We start from the raw sequence: 14,768 nt of genomic DNA, 5'->3' as shown, positions 1-14,768 counted from the left end.
TGGTAAAGAACTTTTCCCAATCTGTTGGTTGCTGTTTTACCCTAATGACAGTGTCCTTTTTCTTACAGAAGTTTTGTAGTTTTATGAGGTCCCATTTGTCTGTTGTTGATCTTAGATCATACCCATTGGTGTTCTGTCCAGGAAATTTTCCCCTGTGACCATGTGTTCAAGGCTCTTCCCCCACTTTCTCTTCTATTAATTTCAGTGTATCTTGTTTTATGTGGAGATCCTTGATTCACTTAGACTTGAGCTTTGTACAAGGAGATAAGAATTGATCAATTTGCATTCTTCTGCATGCTGAACTCCAGTCGTAGTTGTGGGCTCATTTCTATTCTATTGATCTACCTGTACCAATTGTCTCTGTAATACTGATTGAGGTCAGGGATGGTGATTCCCACAGAAGTTCTTTTATTCTTGAAGATAGTTTGTGCTATCCTGGGTTTTTTGTTATTCAAAATGAATTTGCAAAATGTTCTTTCTAACTCTGTGAAGGATTGGGTTGGAATTTTGATGGGGTTTGCATCTATTCTGTAGATTGCTTTCACGCAAGATAGCCATTTTTACTATATTAATACTGCCAATCCATGAGCAGGGGTGATATTTTCATAATCTTGGAATACCCAAAATACAGTTCACAGATGACAGGAAGCTCAAGAATAAAAAAGATAAAAGTGTGAATGCTTCAGTCCTTCTTAGAAGAGGGAACAAAATTATTCACAGAGGAAATATGGAGACAAAATGTGGAGCAAAGACTGAAGGAAAGGTCATTCAGAGACTGCCTGACCTGGGGATCCATCCCATATATAGATATCAAGCCCAGACAATATTGTGTATGCCAAGAAGTGCATGCTGACAGAAGCCTGACATAGCTGTCTCATGAGAGACCCTGCCAGAACCTGACAAATACAGAGGCAGATGCTCACAGCCAACCATTGAACTAAGAACAGGGTCCCCAAGGAGAAGTTACAGAAAGAACTGAAAGAGCTGAAGGGGTTTTCAACTCCATAAAAAGAACAACAATACCAACCAACCAAACCCTCCACAGCTCCTAGGTACTAAACCACCATCCCAAGAGTACAGAAGAATGGACCTATGGTTCCAGCCACATTTGTTTCAGAGGATAGCATTGTTGGGCATCAATGACAGGAGAGGGCCTTGTTCCTGTCAAAGCTTGGTACCCCAGTGTGGAGGAATGTCAGGGCAGGGATGTGGAAGGGAGTGGGTGGCTGGGTGGCGGAATACCCTCATAGAAGCAGTGGGAGATAGGGGGATTCTGGAGGGAAAGCCGGGAAAGGGGGTAACATTTGAAATATGAATTAAAAAATATCCAATTTAAAAAGGGGCTTTATATCTGTGTCTGTTGTTGATGTTTCTGAATATACATTGTGTGTTTCTCAATGTCTTGTGCTTTCCTGTGCTCATATTGATCTCCTACAGTTATAGGTTTTACTCTTTCTTTTTCCCAGTATCGTCCCTGAGTTCTGACGTCTATAATCTTACTTCACAGAAATGAGTGTGCTAGTGAAGTTTTCACACATTCATTTGCAACATCTTCCAGAGAGGATGTGTGCCTACGTGAGTCAGCACGTCTCAGGACCATCGTCACATGAATAAAACCAAGGTTCATGAAATCTGCCCTTAGCTCTGCTGCTATTTCATGAATTGGTTACCTTCTTTATTGTCAAAAAGTACTGACTTTCAGTGTTATTAGCATTCTGCTGAAGAATGAAATTAAATAACAAAAGAAAGCCTTGTAAGCTATAATTTCACACTTTTCAATCAGTGACACACAGGCAAAAATGCAAAATGCATGAAAAGGAAAACCTTCCTTTATGTCACTTAGATGATTACTATAATTAAAAATACTTTTGAATATTTTTGAATATATACATATATTCTTTAATTAAGAAATAAAGCCTAATGGTTTATAGTTAACAATAGGTAAAATGGATAAAAACGTCATTTGGACCAAAGGTCATTCTAGATCTCTCAGTCATTCATCTTTTCTCTTTCGTGTGAGGTGGGGGGGTCACAACATCGTTTTGTTTCATATTCAAAATGCATGTAAAATTAGGAACTTAACTGAATGTATTATTGCTTTTGTGATTTTTCTGACAGCATTTTCTTTGCCCTTAGCATACTGGTAGTATTTTCTGGAATATATCTGGAATATATAACACACTGTATATTTTACTTCAAACTCAAGAAAACTAACATGTGTAGTTACAGTAATGTAGACATTGTTAAGGGAAAAGTTCCTGATTATTTACTTTATAAAATCTTGGAGAGAATGGAAGAGAATGTACCAAACAAGGTTCATAGTTAGCCCGTGGAATGATGCCTCTGAGTGGTCAGATTCTTAGTGTTATTTGCCCTTTAATTCAGAAAGCTGCATTGTCACTGCAGGTTTTATACTGAAGGACTACACACCAGTTGATGAATAATTCCTGTTTAGCAACTGGTTTAATTCTCTGCTGTGTTAAAAGTGAGAGTGGGAGTCTAGAGAATGTTGAAGCTAATCAGTTTCAGATTTTACCCATTTCTGAGAGTCCTTAGGGTTCTTTGTTGTTGTTGGAATGCTTTCCTAGCCATTTTAAGCTACCTCATATTGCCTTTTCACATGTTAAGTACATTCCAAACAGCATCTCCCAGTTATATCTATTGGCAAAAGAAGGCATGTACTGACTGAGTGCTTTTGTTCATACTTAGGAAAAGTATAACTACAGATTCTAAGAAGAACCTGAGATAGTATCTGTGATGGTTAATGTCATCTTGATGAGATCTAGAACCTTCTGGAAGATGTGTCTCTGAGAATTCCAGTTAGGTCTAATTTAGGTGGGAAGACAGGCCCACTATGGGTGTCACCATTCCCTAGATATACAGAAGAGGGAAGAGAATTGAGGATCTGCATGAATTAGTAATTCTCTGATTTCTGATTATGAATGCTATGTAACTACCTGCTTGGAGTTTGTGCCACGCTGACCTTTCTGCCATGATGGGCTACATGCTTGAAGTAGGAGCCACAATAAAACCATCTCTCCTTTCCTTTGCTCTGTCTGAGTATTTTATCATGGTGATATGAAAAGGAACTAAGTCAATAGCTGTAGGATTAAATGAAAATGTTACAGTTCTGCACCGGGTCCTATAAGATTACCATGCTTGGTTAACTTCCTTGGGGGTGGATGTGTCAATCCTCAATCAGGACTGTGTCATTCTTCTGTGAACTTATGTTAGGATTATTTATGAAAACTTCATCATTTTCCAACTTTGACTAGCGAAAGGACAGTTTTTGGCTGCCTTGGTGTCTTAGTTGGAGTTTTGCTGCTAGGAACAGACACCATGACCAAGGCAAGTCTTCTAAGGACAACATTTAATTGAAGTTGGCTTTCAGGTTCAGAGGTTTAGTCTATTATCATCAAGGTGGGAACATGGCAGCCTCCTGGCAGGCACGGTATAGGCAGATCTGAGAGCTCTCCATCTTCATCAGAAGGTCGCTAGCAGAGCACTGACTTCCAGGCAGCAAGAATGAGGGGCTTAAAGCCCACACCCACAGTGACAAACCTACTTCAATGAGGCAAACCTACTCCAACAGGGCCACATCTTCTAAAAGTGCCACTTCCTGAACTGTGCATATACAAGCCATCACACTTGGCTAAAGAAAATAAAACAGAATTTATGAACCAGAAAAAAATAGAGAAGTTTTGAAATGTGGGAGATTGAAGAGAAAAGGAAAAAAGTAAAAAAATTAAAGTTATAGAAAAGACATCCAACGTAGTAGAATCATTAAAAAAATGGAAAATACATGAAAATAACTGTGGAAGACCTGGTGGCAACTAAGGAGAGAAAACATGTAGAAGGGATATTGCACCTTCTAGCTATTTCAAGTGAAAGTGGTTACATTTTCATGGCTCATCTCAACAGGTGTTCAAAGTCTGTCTATAGAGCAACCTCTGGAATATAGGTATCCAATCATGGCTGAGTGTTAGAACCATTTAGAAATGCTTAGAAGTCTACATAGACAGACTCAGTGTCAGACCATTTATATTCGACCCCAGAAATGATTCCTCACTGGAGTTTTTAGAGGCTACCCACTGGACTTGTACATTCCATTGTCTGTCTCCTGTGATCAAAACCACATGACAGGTCTCTCAATTTTCTATTCCCCACCCCCTCAAATTTACTTGGCATTATCCCTCTTCTTTTTTTCCTCTTTCTGTGAATTGGGAAGAAAATTGTCTTATGGTTTCCCAAGGTACTGTTTCTCTACCGCCTACAGATGCAACTATACACTTTTTCCTACATAAACTAAGCCTCGTGTCAATATTCTTTCTCATTTCAACTCATCTCAAACAGCTTCCCTTGAAGAAAAGATTTCCTTTGCGCTGCTTCCTCTACAGGTAACAATTGTATTTCCTCTTTATCTTCATCATCAGATCCCTTCTTCTTTCATTAATATGTATGGATTTTATATTTTGTCTCTCAACTGAGTCTCACTTCCAATACCAATGACTCAAAGCACAGAAGACCCTGAAGCCTACATCCCATGGCTCAGTTAAGTTCTCATCCAGTCAGGCTGCATCACCTGACCATGTTGAAACCTTGTCTCTCAATGCTTTATGCTTTATCTTTCCTTTAGTAGTGATGGCCCCTTTCACCACTATATATCCATAAAATCCCACCACAATGGTCACTCTGCACAGATCTCTCTCTCTCTCTCTCTCTCTCTCTCTCTCTCTCTCTCTCTCTCTGTGTGTGTGTGTGTGTGTGCGTGTGTGTGTGTGTGTGTGTGTGTGTGTTTTAAAACTTTTTCTACAAAGAACCCTAAGAAGTCTAGGGAACAGACTTAGATATTAAGAGTTAGGAAAGTTTAAGCAGACTGTGTTTGGTTTCTGTGTGTCCAACTTGAGCAAATTACCTGTGTGGGGTGGGAAGAAACCTCACAGGGGAATAATGGATTAAAATCGTTCCACCGTGAAGCATGTTCTATAAAATCTGCCTGAGTGCTATCCGCATGGACTCATATATGAGAGATTTTTGTAGCATCATGAAATTTGATCCCTTTTTCTATTCAAAGCAATCAAAATGAGAGGAAGTCAGGGAGAGAAGCCTACAGAAACCAATATTTGAAACCCGAAGAGATAAGACTTATAGACTAGAAAAAAATCAGATTCTTTGAAGTATTTGATACCATATCAATAGAATATAACTGGTATTTATTCTGAATTCAAAACAGAACACTACATTATAAAAGGAAATTAAAACAGTCTTGCAGGGGCTCTATTTATGAATTTATTCTTGAACTCTGCCAGCCCTGTCCTGGAGATGCTACCTGGTGGCTCTCCCTATAACATATAAAAGTTTTGCCTCTGATACTGTTTTCTGATATGTCTAGCAGGAATGGGTATGATCAAATATCTGATTGCTTTCAAGGTGATGCTTGTTCCTAAGGAAACCCAAGGAAGGCAAGTTCATGAAGCATGGAATGTTGGTTTATATGAAGGTTCTATGCATGCTACAGAATAATTTCAAACTACCAACAACTGTTAGTGAAATAAAATTAAGGGGCAGAGAAATGACTACATGGGTAACGGTGATTATCATCAAGTTTGATGACCTGAATTTAATTGACCAGAACTCTGGTGGAAGGAGAGAACTCACTTCCACAAAGTGTCTTCTAATCTCCACATACTTGCCATGCTTGGCACACACACACACACACACACACACACACACACACACACACACACACACACACTTCAAGAAGGTAAGATATGCTGATGCTGACTGATATGAATTTATTTGTGATTGTATCTTTTCAGTCGTTTGTACTACCACCATTACCACCATTGCTAATGATCCTGAGAGCATGGTTCGTGCCAGACACTGATATGTGCTTCAGGCTTCACAACAACACTATTAGGATTACTTGAAAAGGAATATGCCACAGTTTAGAATTAGTTCCCTCAGATCATGTAAATTACTAAATGGCAAAGATGCCCTCATCTGTAAATACAATCCAGGAGCTCATAAATACCACAACTATCAAATTTACTTTTAAGCCGCTATCAAATCGTATGATGTTCTAAAACTCTTAAAGCAAACCAGTATTTACCAACTGGTAGGATAATCTTCATTTTGCCAACTGCTCAAGTTAACTGTACCTAAAGCATCTTGCTGTACATTGTGGTTTGTAGTCCCCTGAAGCCATAAAAGTCATAAGTGAAACATGTATTTAATTTAGTCGGTTTCTATTTATTCTTTATTTGTTCTAGTTATACATACTATTTAACCTATGTGATTTAACTAAGTACTGCATGAATCCATGGTGTAAAAGTGCTAGAAAAGAAAAGATGTTTTATCAAAATTCAGATTAAATTTCCAAGCAACTTTATAGAAACAAATGATTCTCTTCATAAACTACTCTTATGAAGTAAGAATAAGACATTAATGAGCTTTTTAAAACTTCAGCTGGTTCTCAGATTGTCTTTCAAGACTCTACAGTCATTTAACTTTCCAGAAAGCTAGAGTGGAAACCACGTTGCATCATGATTAGGCTTATTCAAAATGAAGATTAAAATGTAGGCAATCTGTTCAGCAGTTGTATTCTTGAAAAAAAAAGAAAAAGTGTCATGATACGATAGCAAATGAGCACACTAGATACGCTGTATATTTCAAATTTAAATGAAGTATTTCAAGTCTATGTGTATCATTTGAAGTGACTGACAGCTTCAACTAATTACTTCTATTGATCTACCTATTGGCTCTCTGTACTCAACCAGCCACTGTGGTACCTTTTCACAATGCAGTGTGTTTCTAGCCGTGTTTCTTACCAGCTTATGACCTCTGTGAGGAACCTCCTGATCTTTATTTATAACGCTGAGATATAATTTAGATTTCATGTTTTAGTGGGAGTGAATCTGACAATTTGCACCAGTCTAAAAATAAAAGTAGTATGCAATGTGGATCCAGGTAAGCCTAGGCCCTCAGTCCCCATTCTTTGCCCAGTCAGCATTGTCAGATACATTACCAAACTCAAGACTTCTTTCCTTTCTCTCTAAATAACATGCTCCTTAAATTGAAGCAGCAAATAGTTGACTTTATGCAAAAGATTCCTATTTATAATTTTTATGATACATAGAGAATTATTTTAAAGACATAGTAAAGATTAGTTAAGTATTTTTTTTCTAACATGTAATTGCCATAGTAACCCTCCAGAGCAGGTACTACATTCATATTATGGATGAAAAAAATCAAATTTCCAAGGAAAGAACTTGTGTTACATTGCACTGTATAACCAAAGCAAAGTGAAGTGATAAGGGACACAACAGAATTTTGTTAATGTGTGTTTTAGGGTTCTCTAGAGTCACAGAACTTATGGAATGTCTTTATGTATTAAGGGAATTTATTCTGATGACTCACAGTCTATAGTCCAACTAATCCAACAATGGGTAGCTGTGAATAGGAAGTCCAAGAATCTATCAGTTGATCACCCCCACGAGGCTCGTTGTTTCTTCTGTATAAGCTGGAATCCTGAAGAAATAGGCACCAACAGATGTGGTGGCAAGTGTACGCAACCAGGTGAAGAAGAGCGAATCTTCCTTCTTCCACTGACCTTCTGTAGGCCTCCAGCAGAAGGTATGGCCCAGATTAAAGGTATGTACCACCGTACCCAGATCTGAAGCTTGCTCTGTTCTAGGCTGGCCTTGAACTCAGAGATCTGTTTGCCTCAGCCTCCTGAGATTAAAGTTGTATTTATTATCTTGCCTGGGCCTAAGCTTTTCATGCACATTATGCCTCGAGATCTGGATCAAAAGTGTTCACCAACCTATGCCAAGATCTGGGTCGGAAGCCTATGTCTTCCAGCCTCACGATCTGGATCACAGGTGCACGCTCCATTTCTGGATTGTAGTTCATTCCAGATGTAGTCAAGTTGACCACCAGGCATAGCCATCACGTTGCGTTTATTTCAAGCCAGTTTGATTTATTTTGATTTTGATATTTAAGTTGTTGGGCACTAGACATACTTTATTTATGATATAGTCCAGCTTCAATCTATATTATTATATGTGAATGGAAATGTAGATTTGATGTCTTTTACACACAAAAAGAGTTCCAAGGGATTACTCCTTGCCCTATCTGCTGGCTCTATTACATATTAGCATGTGTCCATAAAGTCTGTGACTACAGAATTTTTTCTCCTGCAAATTATATAAAACAAAGAGAGATTACTGTAAATACAGCTCTGTCACCCTCCACCATTATCTCTTATCATGCCAGGAGCTTCATCCACTTTTGTGTGTTCCATTGGCTGCGCTCAATTCTGCTGTCATGCTGTTTGTCTTTGCGCTGTGCTGACAGTCCATGAAATAACTTGTTCTGATGAGCAGCCCAACCTCTAAGGTCTTGTTTGTTCTTTTAATCCTTACTCTAACTCCATCAAACTATCTTGAAAACAAGGAGCTGGGGGGTCTAGCCATTTCACATTTGTGTGTGAGGAAGGGAACATTCCGGATACTTTCTACACTTAACCTTGTTTTACAAATCAACAATCTGTACAATCAACAAAATCTTTCTTTTCTTTTCTTTTCTTTTTTTTTTCTTTTAAGGTGGTAAGAGAGCGTTCTTCTTTTCCTTTATAGGAATTTTAATCAAAGTACTCCACTGGGGTTAGGTCCAGATATTAGGAAGATCTGTTTTGCCTTTCTCCAATATGAATATGCTACTAGCAACTGAATAACAAAAATAAACTTCGGAAGGGTAGAGTTACAAAGCCTTGGGGAGGAAAATGACTTGTGTAATGAAAATGCTACTGGGCATTTAACTAAAGCAGCTCTGGCAGGGACAATTATAATATAATTTATCACAGAAAGTACACTAAGATGCAGAATACATAATTATTCTATCAGGAATCTGAGAACACTGGCAAAACTCATTTGAATTAAGAACCAAAAATTTGAGTCATGAGGAAATTATGAGGTGGCAAATAATCAGTAAAATTCAGATGAATGCAAAAAGTCTTTCAAAATACATATGCAAATTTTGGACTAAAGTCTGTAACTAAACAAAAGATTAAAATGCATGAAAACTTCAGCAGAGGAAACAGTTCCTTTTAAGATGTATGTGTAGCCCAAATCTATCTGCCTATCTATCTGTCTTTCTTTCTTTCTTTTTCTTTTTTTTTTGTTTTTCTTGTAGAGAACTATATATTTGGAGCATCAGTCCTTAAAGGTTATTTCACTTTTCTTGACCACCAGGAACATACTTTCTTTTTTCTTTTTTTAAATTGGATTTTTTCTTTTTAAATTAAATTTAATTTTTTTAATTAGATATATTTCTTTACTTACATTTCAAATGTTATTTCCTTTCCCCGTTTCCTGTCCGTAGACCCTCATCCCTTCCCCCTCCCCCATAAGGGTATTCCCCCCATCCATCCTCCTTAGTGTGCCTCTCTCATAGTCCCCTGCACTGGGGGTCCAACTTGAGAGGACCAAGGGCTTCTTCCCCTTCCACTGGCGCCCCAACAAGGCTATTCTCTGCTACATATGCAGTTGGAGCCCTGGGTCAGTCCATGTATATAGTCTTTCGGTAGTGGTTTCGTCCCACTCTGGATGGTCTCTCAGGAGAGATCTATATCCGGCCCCTTTCAGCATAAATTTTTTAGCTTCATCAATCTTATCTAGTTTTGGTGGATATATACATATATATATATATATATATTATATATATATATTATATGGGTCACATATGGGGCAGGCTCTGAATGGACTTTCCTTCAGTCTCTGCTCTAAACTTTGCTTCCATATCCCCTCCTATGGATATTTTTCCCCCTTTTAAGAAGGAGTGGGAGCATCTGTATTTTGGTCATCCCTCTTCTTGAGCTTCCTGTGATCTCTGGATTGCATCTTGGGTAATTTGAGCTTTTGAGCTAATATCCACTTATCAATGAATGCATACCAAGTGTGTTTTTCTGTGATTGGGTTACCTCACTCAGGATGATATTTATGAATTTCATGAAGTCATTGTTTTTGATTGCTGAGTAGTACTCCATTGTGCAAATGTACCACATTTTTTTTAATCCATTCTTCTGTTGAAGTGCATCTGGGTTCTTTCCAGCTTCTGACTATTATAAATAAGGCTGCTATGAACATAGTGGAGCATGTGTCTTTGTTTAATTGGATTTTTTAAATTTACGTTTCAAATGTTATCCCTGTTTCCCATCCATAAACTCCCTATCTCATCCCCCTCACCCTGATTCTATAAAGGTGTTCCCCCACCCACTACCCACCCACCCATTCCTGCCTCCCCACCCTGACATTCTCCTACACTGGGGCATGGAGCCGTAGCAGGACCAAGGGCTTCTCCTTCAATTGATGCCCAACAAAGCCATCTTTTGCTACATATACAGCTAGAGCCATGGGTCTGTCCATGTTTATTCTTTGAGTGGTGGTTTAATCCCTGGGAGCTCTGGTTGTTTGGTATTGTTGTTCTTATGGGATTGCAAACCCCTTCAGCTCCTTCAATCCTTATTGCTAATGCCAAGAAGTACAAGCTGACAGGAGCCTGGTATAGCCGTCTCCTGTGAGGCTCTGCCAGAGCATGACAAATACAGAGGCAGATGTTTGTAGCCAACCATTGAACTGAGAACTAGGTCCCCAATGAAGGAGTTAGAGAAAGGAACACACTTTCTACATGCATTTTATCTATATTGTAGAGTATCTTGTTTTCTACCATGGCTTCTCCTACCTTGTTCCCAGGGAATCTCTTATATTTTATATAGTTAGGGGTTTCTATTGCAACCATTACCAAGAATACCATTACCAAAAGCAAGTTGGGGAGAAAAAGACTCACACTTCCAGATCATAGCCCATCATTAAGAAGTCTGGATAGGAACTGAAGCAGGGCTGGAACCTGGAGTTAGGAATTGATGCAGAGGCCATGGAGGGGTGCTATTTATGAGCTTGCATTTACCTGGCTTGTTCAGCTTACTTTTTATACAACCCAGGACCAGCAGACCAGGAATGGAGCTACCCCAAATGGGATAAGCCTTACCCAATGCATCACTAATTGAGAAAAATCCTTGGAGCCAGATCTCATGGAGACATTCCCTCAACTGAGGATCTTTTCCCTCTGGTGACTCTAGCATGTGTCATACAGAAAACCAGCCTATACATGTATGAAGCATCTTTCCACAGTCACCTGTGCTGTTTAAATCACACTGTATATTTCTAATAATTTTCACTTGTGTTCTTTGTTGGTGATGGTGGCAGTTGACTAAGCTTCTTTAGCCTTTGGAGACAGAGTGTCACTAACCTAGGCTGGCCTCCAAGTCACTGTGCAAGTAAGGCTGGCCTTGAACAATAGTTCTTCCTGCCTCAGTTTCCCTGGTGCTAAAACTGCAGGTTTATTTGTGCTTTTGTACAAGAATTGTGCCAGGGACAGAGGAGAAAACAGTGGTGTTCTCTGTTCTGCTCAACCTTGAGAAAGTAAGTACCTCTCAGCAAACACCCTAATCAAAGACTTATGGGTCCCCTCCATAGGCACAAATGAACCTCTATGGGGCTGGTCTACCAAGAATCATTTTGCTTGTTTTTGTAATAAGAGAGTTGGATACGATTTACAGAAGAAAATACTCCAAGAAGCAAAAGGAAAATGAGCAATCAATACACGAAAGCAGAAATGGCCTTACAGGGCGATGAGGTCTAATTGTAGGATCTCAAGTCCACAGAGAAGCAGTGGAGGAGACAGGTGGGGATGTTCAAAAGATTCTAGTTTTTGTGCAAAATCCTTTTTGTTTTGCACATGACCCATAGCAGGTAACTGGAAGATGCACTTTCCAGTTCGCTTGACTGCTTTTCATATGATGAGCTGTGATACTTTGAATGAGCTGGGATTGAAGTTGTGGGGGCTAGCCTACGCTCAGATTCATAGGTGTAATTAAACAGAAGGCGTGTTTGACCTGTCGTGTGATGTTGATCAGCTGCACTCTAATGTCTGCTGCTCCAATCCATTCTACCCATCCAGATGCAGAGTTCCTGATCACCAGTGCAAAGCACTGAGCTAGATTTAAGCACAGTATCATCCAGGACCTCAGCCTGGCCATACCTCTATGTAATAAGCAAAAAGAAAAAGCTTGCCTGATGTGGTACGTTTGTACTTTTTAAAGGCTTACGTGCCCCATAAAGAATTGCCTCCCCCTTTCTGTGTAAAATCAAAGTTCTTCCCCAGGCCATCTTGTAGTGTTTGCTTCATTTGGATAGAACAGCAGTCATGTATGCCTTAATGAAGTCAGTCCTTCCTTGGTTTGTGCTCTCAATTCTATATACAGCTCTAAGATATTTTTATTTTTCATTTTCAAACTGTTCCTGGAAAGGAATGTCCCTAGAAAGTTAATATTGCTTGTCAAATTGGGAAATCCAGAATCACCTAAAGGACAGGCTTCTGGTCATGATTGTAAAGGGATTGCCCGAGTAGATTCATTGAGGTGGAAAGAGCCACCGTAATTCTGGATGGTGCCATTCTGTGAGCTTGTGAGAATGAGAATGAAAGCTAAGCAGACCGTTATCATTCTCTGCATCCTCTCTGTGGATGCAATGTGACTAGCTTCCTCAATCATGTCATGATGGATTGTCCTTGAACTGAGAGCCAAATAAACCCTTTTCTTCAAGAAGACAGTGTCAGGATATTTAGGAAAATAAGTAGTACAGAGACCTTCCCAATAAGAGGAATATTCTCATAGTGCTATGACTTAGGCATTAAGAATTAATCATGCATGCATTCATCATCTTGTCTATGACCCTCCTCCTGGGAGTAAAGCTAAGAGCATTCGTTCCCACAAAAGGTGCCATACCCATCCCTACCTGTATAATGCAGGAGAATTTCTTATCATTGGAAGAGAAAGATAACTGAGAAAGATCTTCTTGAAGCCAGGGCACCGTATAAGTCACAAATCAGTGATGCTTTAACCCGAAGATCAGGAAAGCTGAGGCAGGATGTATGTAGGCTTTGGCCAGGTTTCCAGACACAACACAGCACTTTCTGAAGAGATTAGATTATACTTTATGATCTGTGCCAGGGATCTCTGAATTTTGGAAAGGTGGTGTCAATAGTGATCTCATATGACACAATGTTCCTGATGCTAACTGTTCAAGCAATAGTTTTCACAGTGTGTACAGAAAATCAACACTAGCATTGTCTCCTGGGAAATTATTGGAGAGAGGCTTAAGCACATCTGGTTTGAAATGATTACCAGGTGACAGTGATGCTTAGAAAAGCACTACATTTTACTTAGAATATTTTTTTTAATGGGATTTACCCTCATTAACAAAAATAACACTCAGCCCAGAATCTGCATCATGAACTTTAATGAACTATCAGGATGCAGTGACTAAAAATTCGAGAAGCACTTTCAGAACATAAACAGAGAGATGGTTTTGAACTCATAAAAGCTTAACATTTCTACCTGTACAAACTGATGTTATGGTATGAAATAACAGCATTTTCTGAAAGTCAGATATTCAGTGAATCATGATCTGGTTTTGAATGATTGTGATTTCAGATTGTCGACTTATTTTTATTGTTGATGGTAGTGGGGGAAAGTAATAGCGGCTATGGCATGTGTGTGCCTGCCCATGCATGTGTGTCTGTGTGCGTGCATAATGGAGTGGTGTCCTGAAGAGCAGAGCAGAGTGGTTTGAGGTGGTGTTGCGTGGAGGGACGTGGCGCAGTGAAGTGTGGCACAGTGTGGTTTGGTGCAGTGCCACTGCTGAGGTGTGTGCGTGCACGCCAAGACATTCACGTGGCAACTCAAAGAGAAAATCGTGAAGTCCATCCTCTCACTCTTCTCAGGGCACCAGGCTTGAGTAGCGAATGTTTTTAACAACGGAGTGATTTTTCTCTGGCCCATTACCAGTTTTAAAATGAAAATTTGTGTTTGGTTTTCAGAACTTGGTGCTATTTGGCTACTTCAGTATTTGGGGATAAAAGATAGGAGGGGATTACAAAATTCTTTTCAGAACGATCACACTTTTTCTCCTATCTAAAACATTAATACTATCTTCATATTTTTTCATAACCTAAAGCCTGTTGTAGCAAACTACCAGCCTGTGTGTGACTATGTGATCTGTGAGAGAGAATGAGTGTGGAATGATCCATTCACCTCTCTTAATGTTTCCTCGTTTGTGTCTCTCTCTCTCAAGGACCTTTAGTCCTCCCCCATGTAACTTCAGATTACACACCTCCATTAGGCCCACTTGTACCTTTGTGCTCCAGTGATAATTCCCATGACAGACCTTAAAATTCAAAATTCTACAGACAGGATTGTGATGTCCTCTTCTTTTTGGAATTCTAATCTTACTCCTCCCCTCCCCCTCCCCCATTATGAAGTTGTCTTAAGCTTCTTGAAAATTCTTATTCAGTTCTTTGGACTCTAATCTTCTCATCAGAAGGAAAGAGAAAAGCTGCCATCATCCATCACAATCCATAGGCCCTTCACCACAATGCCTTGCCGTGACACCAATATTTTCCATACAGAGGAGAAGACTGGGTGTCAGGAAGACTAGCCAGTATAAAATGTGTTGCTGTTGAGCAGCAAAGGGGAGATATGAACAAAGATGTACAATGTTGGGGTTTGGTCTGATGTTGCTGTGAACTCAAATGCTAAATACTGGCCCCCAAGATCTGGTTCAGTCTATCATTCTCACACACACTGAATGATGCTGTGTAAATTTTGTTAACCAAATATTTTCTAACTCTATGGTGGGATGTATGTG

General features: G+C 39.4%; 1 long non-coding RNA gene across 1 annotated transcript in view; it reads right to left on the bottom strand.

Annotated features, from left to right (window-relative positions):
• Positions 1–14,284, bottom strand: part of LOC108350669 (uncharacterized) — a 52,484-nt gene extending 38,200 nt beyond the window's left edge. Inside the window, exons 1-2 of the long non-coding RNA XR_015685930.1 lie at positions 14,256–14,284; positions 12,858–13,035 (exon numbers count right to left, since the gene is read on the bottom strand). This is a non-coding gene — a long non-coding RNA (uncharacterized LOC108350669). The remainder of the gene's footprint in view (positions 1–12,857; positions 13,036–14,255) is intronic.
• Between the last annotated feature and the right edge of the window lie 484 nt (positions 14,285–14,768).

Source organism: Rattus norvegicus, chromosome 4 (assembly GCF_021556685.1).
Source record: "Rattus norvegicus strain SHRSP/BbbUtx chromosome 4, alternate assembly SHRSP_T2T, whole genome shotgun sequence".
Lineage (NCBI taxonomy): Eukaryota > Metazoa > Chordata > Mammalia > Rodentia > Muridae > Rattus > Rattus norvegicus.
This window is presented reverse-complemented; position numbering and strand designations above follow the sequence as displayed.